This window comes from Glycine max, chromosome 8 (assembly GCF_000004515.6).
Source record: "Glycine max cultivar Williams 82 chromosome 8, Glycine_max_v4.0, whole genome shotgun sequence".
NCBI lineage: Eukaryota > Viridiplantae > Streptophyta > Magnoliopsida > Fabales > Fabaceae > Glycine > Glycine max.
Window position 1 is genome coordinate 29,032,509 of NC_038244.2, and position 17,301 is coordinate 29,049,809.

At 35.6% G+C, this 17,301-nt stretch overlaps 1 pseudogene; it reads right to left on the reverse strand.

Moving 5' to 3' along the window:
* Positions 1-473: 473 nt before the first annotated feature.
* LOC100814707 (bifunctional 3-dehydroquinate dehydratase/shikimate dehydrogenase, chloroplastic-like) lies at positions 474-16,192 on the reverse strand (annotated as a pseudogene).
* Between the last annotated feature and the right edge of the window lie 1,109 nt (positions 16,193-17,301).

Genomic DNA, 17,301 nt, shown 5'->3' on the forward strand with positions numbered 1-17,301 from the left:
ATCGTCATCTATAATTTATTTAATTAGATATATTAAACTTTTATAATATTTATGATTTCATCTTATATATAATAATTATTAATTTTTACTTGTTTTTAAAATAAACTGTCCGGACACAAGATGTTAGATTCGCCACTAGTCCAATGCCATTTTTTTTTACCAGATAAAGTATGTTCTTTCTCCTATCTATTTTTTTTCCTATTTGCTTGATTGTATTTTTAATTCACCAGCTATTAAGAGTGTATAATTTTGGTTCTCTAAATTTTAATTCTGTCTATTAAAATCTTTTAATTTTCCTCGCATTTACAATCTCTGGCAGAATTAATTGATGTAACAAAGTGTACTTACTCTAACAATGAGTGATGCAATATACCAACTAAAAAACCCAAAATATTATAATTATAATTATAATGACATAAAAGATACTCTTGATTGAAAGGTGACATAAAAATTCATTTTTGTTTTCAATAAAAATAATTGAAAAATGATGTTTATTCCGCTTAAAATGTTAGATACAATTACAACACAGAAACCTCAACAGAGATACAAATCATTTGCTAATATCAATTGTGATTGCGAAGAAATCTTCTTAGCTATGATAAATAAGACATACTTGCAATAATCCACCATGCCCTAAAGAAAGTCCCTTCCCATTCACAACCTAAACACTTTAAAAAGTACCTCGACATTTAGATTCTTCGATTAATCGATCACTGCAAAAAAAAAAAAAAAAAATGACGGTTAATTATTTTGCATCATTACTTTCATCCTATTATATTAAAACCCTGGTATGAAATGCAAAATTATCATTTTCAAAGAAATTAAATTTAGATTTTTTTTAAAAAAAAAAGCACAGATGCAATGATATTGCAACAGGTCAATATAGCCAGCAGTTAGCATAATTTTTTTTGGGTTAATGTTATAATTAATTTTTTAGTTCAACCATTGTAATTAGACCCTTTGGCTCTCCTTTGAGACTCCGAGATATTCCCATAAATTTCAATCCTTTGAGCCGACTAGCCTATTTAGTTCATATGTTAACAACAAAGACACAATTAAGTTTACTAAGATCTAATGCAATCATGGAACTTTCAACACGAGGAAAAACAATATTAATTGGACAGAGTTTATGGCTAGCAAACCTCTAATAGTTTTCCATAATTTTTCTGAAGAGCTCCTTTGGTGCTGCAAATTAGAAAAAGAATCAAAGAAATAAAAGATTTCAAAACCGGGGAACTAGGGTAAAAAAAAATACATGTAACTCAATCCATAAAAAAATTTACATTCAGTTTACCTCGCAATCCAGTGAAATTCTCATATTGTCCGCCCCATAAACATCTCCAATCCTGTTACAATAGTGGCTCCAGATTCTTCCGCTTCTTTCAAGAGTCTAGTAATCTTGGGCGTATTGACAGCATCAAAAACTAGGGAGTAATATTTCAAAGCATGCTGCAAAAAAACAAAAACGAATGATTGGTTCTCTGGATTTCAAGTTACTTCCATATTATGAGATTTTGTGCCTTTGAACAAGGAGAATATATTTGCTGGTAAAGTCTTTGGCTTTTTAATCAAGTTAAATTCAACTATATAAAATAAATAAAAAATATCCCAGTGCACATGGATGTGTCAAACCAAAAGGGCTAAGTCACAGACAAGACTAAGAAGCATTTAGGCATTATTAATCATATTGATCCCTACCAACTTTTTATCAAGTAGGAATTAGCTGAGTATAAAAAAAGGAAGTAGGAATTATTCAATGGTAATATAACATAATTTTAGTGAGATCAAGTAATGAAATAAGCATTTTGATTCACCAACTATCATATTTCATCTGAATAGAAATCCAATTTCATTAGCAAATGGAAGTAGATATGATTGGCAATAATATATCAAATTCAAAACTTCCACCGACAATATTTCGAGGTCCTAATTGGTATGACTATGACGCATCCATATTAAAGGAGCAAACCTTAGAAACAGGCTTCTCATCAACTTTTGGTTGCATTCCAATTGATGTTGTATTTGTAAGAATCATACCATCCTCCGGATGGTAATTATCTAAATCAGAAAGGGCTAAAGCATCTCCTCCAATTTGCATCAGCAAGTTCTCTGGCACGGTCTATATATAATATAAACAAAAAATATACAATATGCCATCAAATATGTTAAAAAAAAAGACACGAAATAATAGTTATGATAGTTTGTATTAGAAAAGCTATACAAATGACTGAAATATGCTTATTGGAAGGTTATCCATGTATAAAATGAGAATTTAGAACGATAGAAGATTTTTTGGGAAATCATTGTCTCAATTATATTCAAGCAACTAATTGATTATCTTACTCCCAAACACAGACACGCATGCTATTATCAAAAACTTGCATAAAAATATTGAATCCATGAGAGACATAATGAACTGAACAAACAAATCTACTAGCTTGAGTGAAATACAAAATATAGTAGCTAGACAAAGACATTACTATTTATGAAAGGAATGTTAAAAGGAAAAAGTACAGTAATACATAAAAGGGTAAACAAAAGATTAAAAGTGAAACAGTGTAGGCATTACCATTAACAAAGCGCAAGATTTCTTAAACTTGTGATCAAGATATCAGAAGAAATAAAACCCAAAACAAACAATTGAGATGCTTCAAACCACTATAATTGTACCCAAAAGGCCAAAATAATATAACTTTTTACTAAAATGATTTTTCTCTTATGAACCAAAAATGTCTGATGAAGACATTTCTCATCCTTAACACCAATAGTAAGATTTGATCACATTATCAGTTATCTCCTACATAACAATTCAACAAGTTTTTAAATTTTTAACTTTATGAAAGAAAAAAAAATCATGAAGCTTACCAAAGGTACGGTTTGCAATCACAACCCTTGCTCCTTTTGCTTTTGCACCATAGGCAAGTGCCTTCCCAGCAACATCAGCCCCAATAACAACAAACAACTTACTGGCTAATGGCGAAATAGTTGTGCTACTACCATTATGCTTACCTGCCAAGAAATAATTGAAATACACAACATCTTCAGAATAACAGCTACCGACAAGATTGATAGCAAAATTACTTATCTACCAAACATGACAACTACCTCGTAACCCATCCTCAATTGCAGTAACAGCACCAACATAATCTGTGTTATACCCAATCAATTTCCCGTCAGTTGGTCTTCTTACAATGCAATTCACAGCTCCTATTGACTGCTCATAACCAATTTGAAGAATTTAGAAAAAAAAAATGGAATCAAATCATTTCCAATTATCAATCGAAGATTGTCCACCGCACATTGTAATGCAAAGTAAATCAATTACCTTAGCCACTGGATCAACCTCATCACAACACTTAATTGCTGCCTCCTTGTGAGGAATGGTAACACTGAAATACAAATACTAAAGATCAAATTCAAGTAGTTCTCTTAGAGGTTTAACTATCCAACACAAAAGAATGGACGAAATAGAATGATATATTGGAGATCTGAACAACAAAAAAAGAGATAAGAAGAAGGAAAAAGAGAGAAAGAATTTAAATGGATAATTGAGTTCAACAATAGAAGATATTCATAGAAGTGGAAAAAAAATAGGAAGCATATATAGGGTTACTTTAGCATTTAAAAGGATTTCAAAAATGAAAGAGAGAGAAAAGCTTAAGATTCAGAAATGGAGTTTACAGTATTAACCAACTCAACTGAAAGTAGTTACATCTCTAGTATTTATTCTAGAACTAAAGGTTGTTACAACTAACTATAGTAACTGTCAACTAACCTAAGGTAGGTTGAGTAACTAACTCAGTTAACATAACTATCAATGTTAAAAAGAAAAGGAGTAATTTTGTTCCTATACTCTAATGCCCCTTGACAAGCTCATGAGAGGTTGATAAAATGTTTGTCAACAACTCTGAGCTTGTCCCTAAAGATAGTGAAGTTGGAAGGGGAGAGAGATTTGGTGAGAATATCTGCATATTGATCAATGGCAGGAACATGAATAACTTGAAGGCTTTTTCTCCATGACTTTTTGCTTGAACAAAAAATTAGTCCAGTTTCATATGCTTGGTTCTGGAGTGCAGAACAGGAGATTGTGAGCAAAGGAAACTGTGCTCATATTATCACATAACACCACTAGAGTAGAGTGTCTCACATATAATTCAGACAACAAAGTCTGAATCCAAGTTACTTTAGCAGAGGAAAGATCCAGGCTTCTATACTCTGCCTCGGTACTTGATCTAGCCACAACCTTCTGCTTCTTAGACCACTAGGACACTAGATTTGGTCTTGAGAAAATAGATGCTGTAACGACCCGCCTCGTCGCTACGGTATCCACACTCTAATATTCAATGATTTCAATTTTTTTTTATAAAAAGAACTTCCTTAATTTTTGATTATGAAAATAGAAGTGATTTTGTCACAACATAAATTCATCCAACAACACGCCATTACTTAAGTGAATATGCATAATTACATAGAAACAATAATTCGGTACACGTCATACACATAATGAAAATTAAATATGTTCACATATATAATTAAAATCCCAGTTTTACATCTTTAACTCAACAAAATAAAACTTAAAAACCAACTACGGAGGAGTTGATTACAAAACACAACTCTCTCCCAAAATAATGCCAACTTCATCACGTCGGCTCGGCGGCTCCTCACCAGAATCTTACTCCCTACACCCTGCCACTGTCATTCTGCTCCCACGAACAAGGTTCGTGATCATCACAGGTATCAACCACACGATACAAAAATTGCAAGGGTGAGTTTATTATAAAAGAACCAATACCAATTCCAAATAACCACAATTAGCAAGGAACATAGGCAAACATGATAAGCATACACAACAATCATTATTCAACACTCATATCCAACAAATATTCATCATTCACATCCAACAATTACTTATCATCCATCCATGGACCCAATCAAGACTGCACATAATGATGCATGCACCTAACTCAACACTCAGATGCAATGTGGTACGTACCAACAACAACCATATCTCAGGAAATAGCCTAAGCGTGTCCACACGACACTCTCACTTAGGGAACTGTGCTGAGTTTGTCGAGACCACCCGGTTGTGCACGTAACAGCCCCCCACCCATAGGTGATCAGCCTGGGAGCCCAAAGGTGTTCCCTACCAGGTGACAAGCCCCCTAGTACAAAGTACACTTGGCCACAATTACTCTATTTCCTGTGTCGTATGAGCTATGATCACGGCCAAAAGTAAGTGCTAAAGACCATGGACCAATTAAAGCGCTTAAGCATCCCCTCAGAAATGCTTAGATTCTCTAACCACGCTAGTTACCCGCGTCTGGGCCATCCGACAAGGTCAGTGCACTCTACCCCCCATGACATACACTTCATACGATGTATGATCGTGGCCAAAAGCTAGTGCCAAAGACCCTGGAAGGTCAGTGCACAATGCCCCCCACGATCATACACAACATCCAACGTATGAACGTGGCCAAAAGCTAGTGCCAAAGACCCTGAAAGGTCAGTGCACAGTGCCCCCACGAACATACACATCATGCACATGCCAATGCATTTCCAACATCAATCAACAAATCGTATTTCCATGTCATTCACAACATAAATATCATCTCATCTCATCTCAATGACGTTATCAACAACCTCATTTCATATTCACATATTCATCAATAATAATAATTCATGTTGACATGGTCTTTATTAACAACGTCATCTCAAATCAATATCATCATAATTATCATTATCATCACATATCAATTAAAATCCTCAATAGCAACATCAGCAACAATTCAAACAAACACAACAATATCATTTCCACACGCACGGTCTTCAAACAACACATTTCAAACAACCAAAACAATATCATTCATCATAATACATATACTGCATTAGTTAAAATGTAATTTTCTTTGAAGAAAAATCAGCATGCAACAGGGACAGGCAGATATCCTCATAGCTAGGTTCCCTGATCCTAACTATGGTGTTAAAACGGTAAATTTTATAATAAACTCCCCTTACCTATCGTGTGCTACCCCGCGGATTCCTCTTCGCGTCACTTGAAGATTCCTTTTTGTCCTTGCTTGTCGATTCCACACAAGCCTCTACCGTGCCAAAACGAAGGAGACTTAGTATGGATTTCAGAAAACAAAGCTAGTAACAGTGCTCTGGGTCAAACACCCACATCACTACATGAAAGAGCTGAGAGCATTTCGGGTTTTACAAAGGAACGTCATTTGAAAGTTCCGACCACGCCAATGTGACTGGGGTTCAGTGTAGGTTACGAAAATAACATGCATTTCATGAAAGGATAACGTTTACAAAGTCTCTTTCTCTAAGGTTTTTCAAAGGAAGCATAAGACATGCAATGGCGATTCCAAAGGCAGAAAAGATGCAAAGATAAGATGAAACTAACAAGAAACAAGCATAGAACCATGGTTACCTCGAAAGAAAATGAAAGGTCAGATTAGGGTTTTTGTTCTCTACCGAAACTGCAAGCCAAGTTGGAAGATTCCGCTTCGGTTGAAGGGTTCCACTCGGTGTGGGTTTTCAATGGAGAACAATGATGGTTTGTGGTGGCTAATGGTGGCTGTGGGTGATGAAGAAAGTTCTTGGAACTTTAGAAATGGCTTTGGAAGAAAGAAAGAAGAAGAAATGACGTTTTTCCTAAGCTACACGAAAGCAAAGGCTGAAGTGCTTAAATAAGAAATGCTCTCGAGAACGGAAGCTTCTAGCACATTACAGACATTTTCTCAAAGATCCCAACGGTCCGATCATGGAAACGTGTCTTGTGAAGTCTCAAACCAACTTTCGAGAAGATCCAACGGTTAACGAAGGCTGGGCAGCGTTTTTACCGAGGAAGCTGCATGTAGTTTTCTCTAGAAGCTTCATTAAGAGGTTTCTAGCACATTCCAGACATCTTCTCAAAGATCCCAACGGTCAGATAATGGAAAAGTGTCTTGTGAAGTTGCAAACCAACTTTTGAGAAGATCCAATGGTTAACGAAGGCTGGGCAGCATTTTTACCGAGGCAGCTACATGTAGTTTTCTCTAGAAGCTTCATTAAGAGGCTTCCTCCATAAGCTTCATTAAGAGGTTTCTAGCACATTCCAGACATCTTCTCAAAGATCCCAATAGTCAGATCATGGAAATGTGTCTTGTGAAGTTGAAGACCAAATTTCGAGAAGATCAAACGGTTAACGAAGGTTGGGTAGCGTTTTTACCGAGGCAGCTTCATGTAGCTTTCTCTAGAAACTTCATTAAGAGCCTTCCTCCAGAAGCTTCCTCGTGGCTTCTTTGAGAAGCTTTCTCAAGAGGCTTCTTTGAGAAGCTAGATCCTTATCTATCCACACCCCTCTTTTAACTTAATTAACCTCCTTAAAAATAATCATGGATGAAAATAACGCAACAAATAATCAAACATCAAACATAATTACTAATAATATATAGATATATATATCAGGGTGTTACAAATGCTCCTGAGGTTGACCTTCTGTCATCTGGGTCTGAAGCCCAGTCAGCATCACAGTATGCTTGAATAGAAAAACTGGATGATTTAGAAGCCTGTAGCCTTAATCCAGGGTAATGGAACCATTCAAATGTCGCAAAATCCTCTTGACAACCTGGCAATGCTTCTCTAAAGGATTGAACATAAACTGGCATACTTCATTTATAGAAAAATTGATTTCTGGTCTTGTGATAGTGGCATACTGAAGTGCTCCAACCATTGATATATAAAGAGTAGGATTTGAGAGCCTTTCTGAACTTGACTTGGATAGTTTGCACCCTCCAACCATAGGAGGTGCAATGGGATTAGCTTCATCTATATTTGTTTTAGCTAGTAGATCCCTGAGATACTTGGATTGAGTAAGAGTAAGAGAGCCATCAGCATGATGAGTAACTTCAATCCCTAGGAAGTAATCCAAATCCCCAACAACTTTTAAAGAAAAAATACTGTTTATTAGAGAAACCAGTGTTCTAATGAGTTTAGTCATTCCCCGTGATTATAATATCATCCACATAGATGAGGATGTAAACCAAAGAACCTGCCTTAGAATAGATAGATAGGGATGGATCACACTTGTCGGGAACAAACTGAAACTGCAGAAAAGTGTGTTTAAGTTTAGCATACCATGCTCTGGGTGCTTGCTTAAGCCCATAGATTGCCTTATTCAGTCTACAAACCAACTGTTTGTTAGAATTTTTGAAACCAGAGGGTTGTTGCATGTACACTTCCTCTTCTAGCACACCATTCAAGATGACATCCAGTTGTTGAAGGGGCCATTTTTTGGAGATAGCAAGAGTAAGAATATCCTTACAGTGACAGGTTTTATCATAGGGGAAAAGGTTTCATTATAATCATGACCAAGTCTCTTATGAAAACCCTTGGCAACCAAGCGTGCCTTGTATTTGTTGATAGAACCATCTGGATTCTATTTTAATTGAAAGACCCACTTACATCTAATAGCTATCTTGTGAGAGGGAAGCTCAACCAAAGTCCAAGTTCCATTTCTAATTAAAGCATCATATTCAAACTGCATGGCTACAAACTATGTAGGATTTGAGGTGGCAATTTTAACAAATTTGAGTTCAGCATGAGTTAACAGCAGTGTGGGGTTAAGTCTGGGTTTTACTATTCCAGACTTAGCCCCTGTACACATGGGATGGGCATTTTTTGGTCTAGATAAGGAGGGTTGAGGTGGGGCAGCAGGTTGTAAAGGTTCAGGAATTAGGGAGGGAGGGCCAAGTGGTAAGGTTTGAGAAGTGGGGATAACAAGATCAGAGGGAGGTGTAGGTGTAGGGGACCGCAGCTGTGAAACAGAAGCAGTTGTGGTAGGAGAAGAAAGGCCAGGATCAGGTGTGGGATGATAAGAAGATTGTTGTTGTTGTATAGAAGCAGTGGATATGGGTGAAGGTTGAGGAACAACATAAGCAGGGATAGTTGGTAAAACTTTGAGAGGAGTTGGATTTGATTGGTTAGCAATAATAGGTTTATGCTTTGAAGAAAATAGGGTAGGATAGGGAAATTTTGACTCATTAAACAGTGCATCATTTTAGATGTAAATTTTGCAACAGATGCTAGACATTTGTAACCTTTGTGTAAGAGTAGCCCAAGAAAACATATTCTTGTGATCTGTATTGAAGTTTATGGTTGTTGTAGGGTCTTAGAAGATGGAAACAAGCACACCCAAATATTCTGAGAAAAGAATAATTTGGTGTTTTGTGAAACATTTTTTGAAAAGGAACCTCATTTTGGATGGACGTAGATGGAAGTTTGTTGATCAAGTAGATTGCAGTTAGAAAGGCCTGATCCCAATAATGAAGAGGCATAGCAACCTGAAATAACAGTGTCAACCCCATATCAACTCTGTGATTTCTTTCTATGACCCCATTATGGTGATGGGTATGAGGGCATATTAACCTGTGTTGAATGCCCAAATCACTTAGAAACTTAGTAAAGGGTCTGAATTCCCCACCTAAGTCAGATTGCTCAACTTTAATAGGAAAGTTAAACTGAGTATTCACCATAGCCTTAAACTGTTTAAACACATCCAGAGTTCCGACTAGTTTTTCAGTAGATAAATCCATGTAAATCTGGTATTAGCATCAACAAAAGAAACATAATACTTGTAACCAGTACTAGATAAAAAAGGTGTAGGGCCCCACAGGTATGTGAAAACAAGTTCAAAAGGACCAGAATAGACAGATAAGGAGGGAGAAGAAGGCAGTCTAGGTGACTTGCTAAGACAACAATGTGAACAGAAATCTGAGATATTTTTATTGATTGTTGGAATTTTACATATTTGGAATACATGTCTCATGACATCAATACTAGGGTGTCCTAGCCTAGCATGCCAAGGGGCAGCAAAAAAAGGTTTACAAGCCGTAGAATTGCTAACAGAAGTATTATTCTGAGTACTATTTACAGAAATAGAACTAGAACTTGAGTAAACAATAGTATTATTCTGAGTACTATTTACAGAATCGGAACTATTTATAGCTTTGATCAAAAGATTCGGAGATCGCCATGGTAACCACATCTTTGAAAGATTGAGTATCTTGAAGCAAGAAAAACCAACTGAGACAAAAAAACCACATAAAAAAATGGGAGACTTCCATAGAGCTCTTGAAAGGGAGGACCAACATTTCAGAGCGGAAACACATGTTGCACAAGATATTGAATGAAGAAGTTGATTCCCATGCTTCTCAACAAGACAAAAATAACATGGAGGGAAGTGGGTCAAAATTCAGTGAAGCAAAGGCTAGTTCTTGGGCAAGAAAGGTGGAACTACCCAGCTTTGATAGAAGTATACAAGGGGGAACTGATTTGAAGGGTAGCAGTTTTGAGTGTGACAGTGACCCATTGCAGTTCTTGAAATTAGAAAACAGAAGTAAAGAAGGTTCAGTAATCAATAACCACACCCTTTGTGGTGGAGAAGAAACCAAAAATGATGAAGCAAAGTTAGCAAGAGAAAACAAGATTGAAAAGGTTATGGAGGAAGAAGTTGATCCATCGATAAAGAAGGAGAAGCACAAGGAAAATGGAGTGACAAATAAGGGCTGCGAAGATGATTTTATTGATAACACAATTACAAATTTGATCAAGAAGGAAGTCAAAGTTGGTGATTCAACCAAGCCACATTGTTTTCAAAATTTAGATTTCCATAAAAAGATTGTTATGGAGAAACAAAAATCATTCATGAAGGTGGTTGGAACAACAATGGTGTTGGAATCTTGGAATGTCAACTTGTTGGGTAAGCCTTTAGCATTAAATTTTGTTGCATCTATGGCTGATAGCTTAGCCATGGTGCTAAGGCAGAAGGAATGTATTGAGTCAGTCAAGCTGATTGAAGTTATATGGAGTCCACCTTTGTCCCTCCCACCATCGAAGCCACTGGACCTCTGTTTGCATGCAGGGGTAGTGGGTCATTCCTAGTTAAGCTACAACGAGGCAGCTGTCTTCCAACAATTAGACAAAACTTTAGGAAGTTTCCGTGTGCAATTCCAGTTGTCAGATTCCAACCTTGAGGACAAGGTTGATTTTTAGGAGGGGTGTATTGTTAGGATATAAGGAGAAGGAAGAGTTAGTTAATATAGTTAGAATACTAATGAGTTAGTTAGTTAGTTAGTTAGAGGGGTTTATTAGATATAAATAGAGAAAGAAGGATAGGAGAGAGGGGGATCTTATTATTTGTAGATTGAGTATTAGCTCTTTGTGAAAGGAGAAATCCTTTGTGAAGGGGAAATCCTTGGAGGAGAGTTTTCTCTCCTATTTTTTGTTATTTTCTTACTAGTCAATAAAATCTTTTATTTTCTTCCTCATTTAAATTCTTGGTTCCTAACAGTAATCCCTCAAGAATTACATCAAGATGTTCATCCAAAGAAATCGACACACCAATTGAGTCAAGAGAATCAGCAAGACTCTAAATTTGTAGTAAATATTCAGATACAGTAGCCACCAAAATCGAGAAATCAGGTTGAAGATTGTTTGCGGAAGCCATTGTTACCAGGATCAAACAAGCTCTATGATACCATAAAAGGATTTCAAAAATGAAAGAGAGAGAGAAGCTTCAGATTCAGAAATGGAGTTTTCAATATAAACCAACTCAACTGAAAGTAGTTACATCTCTAGTATTTATACTAGAGCTAAAGGTTGTTACAACTAACCTAAGGTTAGTTGAGTCACTAATTCAGTTAACATAACTATCAATAGTTAAAAAACAGAAAAAGAGTGATTATGCTCCTATACTAATAGCATTTAAGCAAAGGTTGATGCATTACATAATATAAAGAAAGAACTTCACAACTATACTTTTCTTATTGTATACCACCCCTAGGTCATAGACACCAAGATTTGCAACAACTACAACTATATGTATATGCTTCAACCAAATAAATAACACTAATAACACACACACACACATAATGTAAAAAAGAATCTAGAACATGTTACCATAATGTGACCATAGAAGACAAGAAAAAGGCATCTAACATTAGATTACACAAATTCAAAAAATCTTTATAAGGAGGTCGAACCCGAATCCCACAAACTCTGTAGAAGAGTAAGCCCTGAGAAAATTGGCAAGGTCATCCACCAATAAAAATACATAAACACCATTCAAACCAATTGACTTGAAGACTTCATTGAATAAGATGGGTGATTTACTATGACTGACAGGCTTTCCAATAATCCCAAATACTTTTGTATCAGGTGTCAGTTTGTTAGACCTCTTATAAATCGAGGATCCTAAAAAATTCCTATGTTGTTGGAAGAATTCCACAATTCAGCCATAGGAGGGCATTCTGGGTTTTTTAGGACCTACAAAAGAATTTCAGCCATTATATATTGGGAGGGGATGAGGAAGGATATTCAGCAATATGTTGCTACTTGTGAAGTTTGCCAAATAAGCAAGTATCAAACTTTGTCTCCTGCTAGATTATTGCAACCACTACCCATACCTACTCAAGTTTGGGCTGAAATTTCCATGGATTTCATAGAAGGTTTGCCTAAGGCTCGGGGTAAGAATGTGATATTGGTGGTGGTGGATCGTTTGACTAAATATGCTCACTTCATTCCTTTGAGTCACTCATTCACTGCAAAAGATGTAGTTGAAAGTTTCATTAAAGAAGTGGTTAAACTACATGGGTTTCCTTCAACCATTGTGTCTGATAGGGATAAGATCTTTTTGAGTAATTTCTGGTCTGAGTTGTTTAAAATGGCAGGTACAAAATTGAACTTCAATTCAGCCTATCATCCTCAGACTGATGGCCAAACGGAGATTGTCAACAGATGTTTGGAAACCTACTTGAGGTGTCTCACCGGGACTAAACCCAAGCAATGGACTACATGGTTAGGTTGGGCCGAATTTTGGTTCAACACCAATTACAATAGCTCCTTGAAATTGACCCCATTCAAGGCTCTTTATGGTAGAGATCCTCCTCATCTACTTAGAGGGACCACTATTTCCTCTGCCGTTGAAGACGTGAATCAATTGACTCAAGAGAGGGACCAAATTCTACATGACTTGAAGGATAATCTGACAAAAGCTCAAGTGCAAATGAAAGCGTATGCTGACCGATCTAGGCGTGCTGTTACCCTTTTTGTGGGTGACTGGGTCTATCTAAAACACCAACCCTATAGGCTGAAATCTCTTGCTAAAAAGAGAAATGAGAAGTTGAGCCCAAGGTTTTATGGTCCGTACCAAATCAAAAAGAAAATCGGCCTGGTTGCTTTTGAATTGGATTTACCACCTGCAAGCAAAATACATTCTATTTTTCATGCCTCTCTTATGAAGAAAGCAGTGGCTGCCATAGCTAATCCTCAACCACTCCCTCTGATGTTATCTGAAGATTTGGAGCTTTGAGTTTTTCCAGCTGAAGTCAAAGCTGTCCGTAACAATCCTAATGGTACTGTTGAAGTTCTCATTCAATGGGAAGATCTTCCGAATTTTGAAGCCACTTGGGAATCTGTAGAAGTCATCAAGGAACAGTTTCCCTCATTTCACCTTGAGGACAAGGTGACTCTTTTGGGGGGGAGTATTGTTAGACCTCTTATAAAGAATGTTTATAAGAGAAGGGGGGGGGGGGGGGGAGAATAATTGTTATGTGCTATCAATAGCAGTTAGTTTTAATAGGACAACAATTACTATTATTAGGAGCAATTTATTAGGAATAGTTAACAGTTAGTTTTAATAGGACAATAGTTATTATTATTAGGAGTAGTTTATTAGGAACAATTATTTTAATTAGGCAGTTATGGGTATGTGTAGAATAAGAAGGAAAAATAGAATCATATTCTGGTTATCCTAAAGATGTGTGGTTTAGACCTTGGGAGGGAGAGAACCAAGCTCTCGAAATCTTGGCTTGTTTGAGTGAATATTCTGATTCTAATTGTTGTAATTCTGTCTCTGTTTTGGAAAGAATAATTCCTGCAGAGTGTTTCTATAAAATTCAGTCATTATTATCCAATTTCTATCACAGTTGTCTTAAATTGTATAGATACAATAGGTCCTTAAGTGTAGGTTGACCAGAAGCTGAAACAACTCGTGACTCGAGGGTACCAAAAGTGACATATCCACCAAATTTTGCACAAAGTATATGAGAAATCAACCCCCTATCATCCACACACAAGTCCAATAAATGGAACCTGAAAATTAGAACAATAGTTACGCTAAAATTAGTTATCATATAGAAAGCCTCAGCATAATCATAAATTTCAGTGTTACTAGTCAAAATATAATTAGAACCCGATGCTATTTCTCAAAGGAGCATGTCACTTGAAACTAACATAAATTTTTAAGCATTAACATCCGAGACATTCATACAGTCCAAATGTATAAGATAATTTTATGCAAAGGCAAAGTGCTTTACAAATTGTTTCTAGTTTCTACTACCATCAATACATGGTTTTCAATGGTGAAGGCAAATATTTCATCAAATTTATTCGGATGATTTAGTTGAAGGATTAAGCATTTTTACACAACATTGTTCTATAGTACTCCTCATTTGTATTTTTAGCTCTGGTGTACGGCCATAATTCGTTAGTGTCACTTGAGTTTTTCCTCAAACTATCCGCCATCTCAGAATTTTGATAACTTTAAAAAAAGCCCGTCAATCGTTCAGTTTCAAACCATCATCTATACTACATTATAACTAATATGGTCTGGAAATACAACAGAAAAGCCACTTGGATGGCTTTTCTCAAACACTATTGGGAGGCAATTGAGAATTGAAGCTCCCAACACTCTCACCAATGCCGTTCAATACAATTTCATTCTATTTAGAGATGGACACTGTTAGGAAAGAAGGTCAATGTCAGTCTCAAACTGAACCTAAACCTTTATTAGTGTATAGGAGGAGGAATAAAACTCAATAAGGGTCTAACAGAATGCTGTTAGCTAGATCAGTTAATACTGTTAGAGGCAGTTAGGGAAGTTAAAAGAAGGATAAATAGATCCTCGGAAAGGTAGTTAGGATCATCATTGAGTAGTGTTGTTAAACAAAAAGTGTCATTGTGTGAGAGAAGAGGTCCTTATTTCTGAAGATAGTCATCTTGATAGCATATTTGACGTCTCTTCCTCAATTGAACTTCCCACCAATTTCATCTTACCATACGCTAATTAAAGTCACTAATGTATAAGGTCAATAGCTTATATAGAATTAAAGAAAAAGTGTATGTGGAGTTAAAATTTTGTTCAAAATTCAATTTCTAGGCATAAGCGTCTTACTTGAGAATGCACCATTATTTGAAACATGCGTGCCACATCAGTAATGTCCAAGGCAGTTGTTGCAATCTTCACAATGTCTGCTCCCGTTGCTTGTATTCTTGCTACAAGGTTACCAAGATCCTCCATTGAAGGAGTAAGCTGATAGTTGTGAGATGAAACAATGACCTTGGTTTTATTGAATGTCTTCCCACGTATAGAGTCATAGAACTCATACGCTACCTTTGGAGATATGGTGCAAATAGGAAATGTTTCATTAAGTTTCATAGTTCAGACATCATATAGCAAATAATACGAAGACAGTATCTGGCTTCAATTATCCATATAATAGAAAAAGTTTTCAGCAATTCAATCGGCAGTTGAGTTCGCTCAATGTCAGATGCTATTTTCCATGAGAATCACGCAAAGACTTCAATTTAACCATAAAACAAGAAAAGACACTCAAATGGCATCTTTGGGATTATATGATACATATTTTCTTCAGCATCATCAAGATAAATGATTCATTCATAATGCATGGAACTAGTAAACTAAGAGCGTATCACATAAGGAATAGGATATAATATTACAAATAACAAACTACGCAATTACAAGTACACTGTAGTCATTTATATTTCATACGTCGCATAATATATTAAACAAAGAATTTGGCAAAACTAAGGTACTAGAATCAAACAAATTCAGTATAGTAGAATTATCATATGAACAGAACCTAACCAAGAATTTGTTAAGTTGAAGAGAATTTCCCCCGATATGTCTAAATTGAGTAAATATTACATTTTGGTTCATATATTCCAAGAGTTAACAGTATAGTAAAGTTGTCAGTGGAATTTATATAGAGAAAGGGAACACAACCTGAAGTTGAACGTCAACATAATCAGCTCCCAATTCCATTGCTAACCGAAGTGCATCCAACCGTTTATTTTCACCACCATCATACATACCACCCTCCAATTTGGGCCTTAGAAAAGGTATTGAATTTCATCATTCACATTGCCGAAATCTTCCAATTTCAAATCACATCATAGGTAATGGTCAACAAATTCAAACTTAAGCGCATAACAATAGTGGTCAATAGCAGATAGTGACACATATAGGCCACCTCAAAAACACTATAGCTAGATAGCAGATAACGAGATGGTTGCTATTTTAATATTATAATAATTATAATAAAAATAATAATTTTTTTAACTTTACATTTGAACTGAAGAATTTCTTAGCTCAAAAGAATATTTAACAATATCAAAGTATATTCTCCCCTGATTAAATTGAGAAATTACTATAACCTCTGTTCAAAGAGAAGAAAACTATAGGTCTACATATCATGATAATTATTTTTAATTAAAAGAGTAATTGATTTCTTTTTATCACATTAATTAGATAGTTTTTATTTGATACTAAATAATACTTGAAGTTCTGTTATTAAAATTGATCGTATACATTCTAGATAACTTTTATCAAATTAAACCTGAAATTTTAAAACATCTAAATTTAAAATTATTTTTATTTTGGTTTCTAAACTATCTTAATTAGAAAATATTATTTAAATTTAATTAGAAAATAAGAAATGAATCACCATTTTGGTCCTTGAAATTGTAAGAATCTAGCAAAAATAAGTCTTTAAAATTAGTAAAGCAACAAAAGGATCCTTGATTTGAAAATTGTCAATCAATTTAGTAGCTCGATTAAATCTCATTTAACACAGTTAATTAATCTGTTAAGTACTGGCTGCTGGCTCACAAATCCATTCTAGCTAAAAATAGATTTATGGAATGTGTGGGATTGTTGAGAAGGAGGTTGGGGAGTTTGTGAGGGAAGGTGAGAGCGGTGATAAGATGATGATTTTTGTGTCTGTTGGGAATCCTCTGCTAATGTTAGCTAAGTAAAGAGAAAGAGATAGAGAGAGATAGGTGTTTGATTGAAGACCAAATGGAATGTTCTTCTGGTTTATTGATTTGCAGAATTACAAAGGAACACAGAGAAACCCTCTTCTCTCACACAAGGACACTTCTTGCTTAACAACACTACTCAATGATGATCCTAACTACCTTCTCGAGGATCTATTTATCCTTCTTTTAACTTCC